At 36.6% G+C, this 5,909-nt stretch overlaps 1 long non-coding RNA gene across 1 annotated transcript; it reads left to right on the top strand.

Annotated features, from left to right (window-relative positions):
• Positions 1 to 1,271: 1,271 nt before the first annotated feature.
• LOC115611772 lies at positions 1,272 to 5,086 on the top strand. The gene is made up of 3 exons (XR_003992688.1): positions 1,272 to 1,524; positions 3,170 to 3,285; positions 4,815 to 5,086. It is a non-coding gene; the product is annotated as an uncharacterized LOC115611772 (long non-coding RNA).
• The last annotated feature ends 823 nt before the right edge of the window (positions 5,087 to 5,909 follow it).

Below are 5,909 nucleotides of genomic sequence, written 5' to 3'. Positions count from 1 at the left end.
TCTTATGTTCACAGATAACTGTTAAACACCTTATGGGGTATATGGTACAGTCTCCTGGCAAAGGATTCCTCATTCTGCAGGTTCCCAAGACAGTTTGCGTACTTGATGCATATAAAACCCCACTGAAATTTAGCTGGTTTAGGTCTGTAATAGAATCTTTGCTTCATTTACACTGTCGCTTTGTAGGAGACCACAAAGTCCTTTCCCATCCTCAGTGAAGCTGGACTGTGATTAATATCACAAAATGTGAAAAACTTCTCAATAGAAATTAAGAAATAAATGAAAATAAGAGCAACACAGCCAAAAAACAAGACTAGCAAAATGTTCTTGCCACACGCTAAGCTTTGTAGGAGGTATATGAGTGGATTAAGACACTTTTAATTGCTTGACACTGGAAATCTCCATCTCGGCTTTAAAAAAAAAGAAAAGAAGATTTGGAAATTTTTATAACATTGAATTTCTCCATTAATTAGGATGTGAGCCATGTGGTCCAGTAGTTAAAGCTAAGGGCTTGGCAATAAGAAGATCATGGTGTTCTAATTATGCAGTTTGGATAATTTTCCATTGTTTTTATTATTTGTTTATTTTATTCACATGTGTGCAGTGGATGCTTTAAAATGTGAAAATCAGACTTAGATCTTTGAGCTACTTATAATTCTACATGAAACCTCTATATGGAGAGCTTATGTATATTTTATTTTATGTTTTTCTTTCTCCTCTTTTTTCCTCACCTGCTCAGGTGTTTCAATAACAATGCACATATTGAGACTTCTGTTCTCAACCTGCTGAACAGAGCTAATCTGCATCTCTGCATAGGAAGAAATGCCTTTTGCTCTCATGGTTATGAGTCTCCCAATGGCCTGTTGCTGGCAGGGTTCATTTGGAGAACCCTGCTTTCCTTGGACATTTTAGCCTGACTATCCACACCAGTATTATCAGGAAGGGAAAACTTTGACATACTGGCTTCTGCAGAGCTGTAAGTTTTATGTCATCTTGGCCCACTTAGTGGGTCATGAAATATGGAGTTAGGATCTCCATGTATTGCAGGTGGCCCTCCTGAATTGTACTGAATTCTTACAGCTGCAGCCCCAAGGATGTTGTGCATATTCTTGTTAGGATAAAGTGCTGTCTTCCTGTTGAGAGATGAATTGATATTAGTAAGCACAGAATTACATTTATACTAACCTACTCCCTGTGGTCTGGAACCTTGGTCACATTTTGCAAGTATCAAGTTGTTATTCTTTTCCAATATGAAGCAGGACTGGGGAAGAGGTCCTGTCTTTTTCCTGTTTTGAGATAACATCCTGTTTGTGAAGTACCTTCTTCATGGAAATTAAAATTGATAATAATTTTTGCTCTGGCTCACAGGGGAGAAATTTGCCTGAATTCAGTGACACTTCAGTTTCCTTGTTCGGGATGTGCCAATGAACGTGGTGGGAGCTGTGAATCAAAGGCAGCCAAAAGAGGTGGAATAGACTGAAATAATTTAAAAGTATAAGTACTACGCTTGACATCATGAATTGTGTAAGGACATTAATTATTATTATTATAATTAAATAATACAGGTCAAACAATAGGTCAGAGAAGCGACACATCCACAGGTGCTCCGTACAGAGTGCCACAGGTAGCTGGCTCCAAGAACACACAGTACTGTTCCAATTATTTGAGAGAATAGCTTGATACTTCACAGGTTGGAGCAGCCAGATCATTCTAAAGCAGTGATTATCTTCTCTGCTACAAAGTATGTTTAATTTCAAACTTAATTGTATCCACATTTCCGTTTCTAATTAATCTAAATATAGAAATGCTATAGTAACCAAACAGTGTGTTCTTTGAGGAAATAAAACATGACACAATTCCGTGGCACCAGAGTAATCTGATTAAAGAGATGTTTATGTAACACAGGTCTTTAAAAGTTAACTAATTTCCCATATGCTTACTATTCTTGTGATGCACTTTAGTTTTAAAGGAGAGATTAGAAATCTTCATCTTGCTCGTTTTATGTTTTGGGATTTCCACTTTCTAGTTTGTCATGGAATTGATGGAGGTGATTGAAAACATAGTCACCCACCGACTTTTGAATAGGGCAAGAATCCAATTTTTAGTAGGAAGTTTCCAAAACTGACATGTGCACAAGGGTCTACATGCACTGATCTTCTTATAGTTAACAAGGTGTACTTCTATAGTCTATAGCATGTGTTTCTGAGAGAGTTCCTGCAGGTGGCCGGTATTCACAAGAAGGTCAGAATGGCCTGTAAAAGGCTAAGGCCTAGTTTTCTCACCTACGATTTTGCGTGTACTGACCTAAAGGGCTGCGAGTGCTCTAATGCTGTGCAGATTTTTTCATGTCTCTGAACCACACTGAAAAACAAAGATGTATCAGAGTGCTGTCTGTGACTGACCTCTGCCACTGGTTTGTCAATTTTCTTGCTGCTGTGCAAATATATAACCTGATAAAATTCAAAACCTGGGAGAAATGCATGGTTGAAATAGCTCTGAATATTTCTTTTCATCTAAAAGAAAACCTTTTTTAACAAGCAAGCTGGATTTCTCTGTTTTGTTCTGGTTTTATTTTTTTCCATCTGGAAGTGCTGCACATGCACTAATTCTGATGGAGAGTATTATGATAGATATTTTTGAGGTTGATTTGGAAGTCCTGGCCAACCAGCATCTTCCTAGAAGGAAAATGGAAACACTGTAATGTTGATCCTTATTGTTAGTAATACCAACATGACGCAAACCACAGTTGGATCTTTAATATGGTTTTGGGCTTGGAGTAAAATGTAATATTTAGATGCTCATTGGTGGAAACTGATTGCACTGAGGAAACCTTGTTCATAAACTCTCTCTGAGGAATCCTCTGTTTCCACCTGGTACAAAGCTAAGAAATAGATTTATTTGTTTTACTTAGCAGTCACAGAGAAAAGAGCTTGTGTATCTTCTTTCCAGCTGAAATTCTTAGTCCTGATGACATCCAGCTGGTGGGCTGGATGAGAGAGATCAGCTAGAGAGAGACTGAACAGTGGAATGGAAGATCTGGAGGCAGAGCTACAACAGGAGAATTGATAAATGAAGGGGTTCATTTCATTCAGTAGAACATCTTTCGGGGAAAAAAAAAAAGCTTTGGTACTTATTTAATATTCTGACATAGAAAATCTGGTTCTTCTAGGAAAGAAAATCGCTTCTGAAAACCGATCTGAGTTCTTGAAAAGATGCACCTTTTCCTTTCAACCCGTAAACCAGACTTAAAGCTGTTTACTAAGAAGAGAGCACCACCTTGTGTTAGTAAGTCACTGCATCTTGTGAGACAGGATGTGAACGTTTTCTCGCACAATTGAGTTGAACTCGAAGAATAAACCTTTTTTTGTTTGTTTTTTGGGTTTTTTTTTTTTTTGTTTTTTGTTTTTTGTTTTTTTTAGCATGTAGTGGCCTTGCGCTTGTGCTGTAGAAAGCCAAGAGAGAAAAAAGTTGCAAATGTAGAGATTAAGACTGGATACATGTTCTGGGAGTCAGAACTTACGTGTCAGCACATGCCTTGACGCAACTCCAGGTTTATTCTGAGTTCAGATTCTTTTATAAAATTCAGATTCTTATACAAAATTCGAGTTTGTGGAATCTCATGCTCTTCTGAAAGGCTTTTTAATTAAATAAAACTAAAGTATATGCAGTACCCTTTTTGAGAGGTAATAGAATTAATATCTAGTAAGCAGTAAGAGGATGACTACTGTACTGTGAGGCTATTGTTTGCTGCGTACACGTACAGAGTAATATTTCCTGTGATCTAAGTGTTTTGCTGTGTCTTCACCAAATCAGATGTTTAAGAAGGTATCTCAAATCTATCCACAGTAATTATGATGATTATGTCTTCAGATCCACAAGTATTCCTTTGAGATTATTTTCCATAAATTTCTACTGGAGCTTTTCTCTTTTTTTGTAATATTTTGATTTAAGGTTCAGGTAGTATATTCTGGGATAACCTATTTCATAGATTGGACTGTTTGAAGTTAATGTATGCTATAATTTTGCGCTTATGAAAAGTAAAGCTTCCAAATAATTGATGGATTCCCATAAGGGTGGGATAAATTTGAGACATTCCTCTCTTTAATGTATCAATACATTTCAGGTTGTGTAACTCACAATTATAGGACAGGAAAAAAGGTTGTTTTGTATTAAATTAAAAAACTTTTAAATATGTCAGTAAACCCAGGTTCTACATTGGATTCTTCTACAGTCCTCTTTGGCGACCCTAAGAAAAGTAAGAGGCAATTTTATGCCATTTGAGTCAAAAGCTAAACCATCTTTTAAATACTCTTTCAGTATTGAAGTTCTGGGTGTATTTAATCTTGATTGCAGGAAAAAAAAATGCTTTTATAGTTCTAATTTATTCCTTGTTAACACCACAGTAAACAAAACCAGTTAATCTCTGCTGATGCAGTAGAACTTTCTGGTTGCTTGACCATAGATGTATTTCATCTCACTTACCAATCTTCGGTTAATCCATTTGAATGCAGGTGACTTTTTTCCCCTCCCACCCATTATTTAAGCTCTGTTTCCCTTGTCTTGTTGTGAAGGAGACAAGGAAGAGTTTGAGATCTCATCTATTTTCTTTTATACAAAGCTAAATTGATCACGTTTCAGTTTTTGTGAAGCAGAATACTCTCACAACCAAATTATCAGAGCCAGGTTTTTTTTGTTTGTTTGTTTGTTTTGTGTGTGTGATGATGAACATTTTGGCAACTTAATTCACAATTTACTACAAGACCTTAATCCATAATATTCTCATTTTGTACAAATAATCTTTGCTTTTTTTGCAGATCGACCTGTGTTGTGATTAGGAGCTTTTTTGAAAGGAATTTAGCTCTTCCACCATGGAAATGAGCCTGGAGAAAAGTATCACCATATGATGGAGCCAGTGGAAAATGAAGAATAAATCTCTGCATTTTTAAGTTTCAAATGTCTGACTCTAAACTTAAATCGGGTTGTAAGTAAGTGGGGAAATAAAAAACCAAGGAAAAATATGCCTCTGAAGAAAAAGAACTTAAAGCTGAACTCTGAAGAGGAGTTTAATGTATTTGCATTAAAACTATTCCCCTATGAATGAAACAAATATATGTGGTGTGACAAATCTTCTACTTCCAAGAACTATGCTAGAGATGTAGGTTGAAGCTCTAACATACTTTTCAGATTTTTTAAAAGGGTAGCTAGGCTTCAGAATTAATTATTTGATCTCAGAGACAGAGACATGATATATAACATGGTGCCCAGCAGTGAATACTGCATGCCTATAGAGCCTGGATCTGTATATAGTTATGCAGCTCTTGCTTGGAGTATTTGTCCTGAACCATATAAACTAACCACAGTGGTTGTCAGTCTACATATGTGTTCCCTGCTGTTCCCAGAATCCCGGCATGTGTTCTCAACATGTGTTCCCAGGATATTCCAGCTGTATACTATCAGTTCTGCTCTGAATCTTGTGTAATACATCAGATAAAGTCTGTTTTCCCACCATGGAGGCATGGTAGATGGATGCTTTTGGCTAAAGGAGACAGAGATGCTGCAGATTTGGCTGAGAATTCATAGTCAGTTCTGGTGCCTGACTTACAGTTATCATGGCTGCATCTTTAAAAGTGCAGGAAATTCAAGTGTCTTGTACAAAACATCATCTCCAACAGTGCATTTGAATTTCCTGTGCAAAGGTGTCATAGATGCCTATTTTCAGAGAATAAATTGAAACAGGTAGACATTGACTTAGTAAGACTGGTTTAGGTCAGAAACTTGTGAAGAATCAAGGTGTGAGAAAACATTTCCAATCTAGCTTTTTAGAATAATTTCAGATCAAAATTAATTGATTTCCATAAAACCCCCTTATTTTACTTGTTTGCTTTAGTACTAGAGTACCTCTAGTGCTC

Source organism: Strigops habroptila, chromosome 8, assembly GCF_004027225.2.
Source record: "Strigops habroptila isolate Jane chromosome 8, bStrHab1.2.pri, whole genome shotgun sequence".
NCBI classification, from domain to species: Eukaryota; Metazoa; Chordata; class Aves; order Psittaciformes; family Psittacidae; genus Strigops; species Strigops habroptila.
The sequence above is the reverse complement of the archived record's forward strand: the minus strand, read 5'-3'. Positions and strand labels throughout refer to the sequence as shown.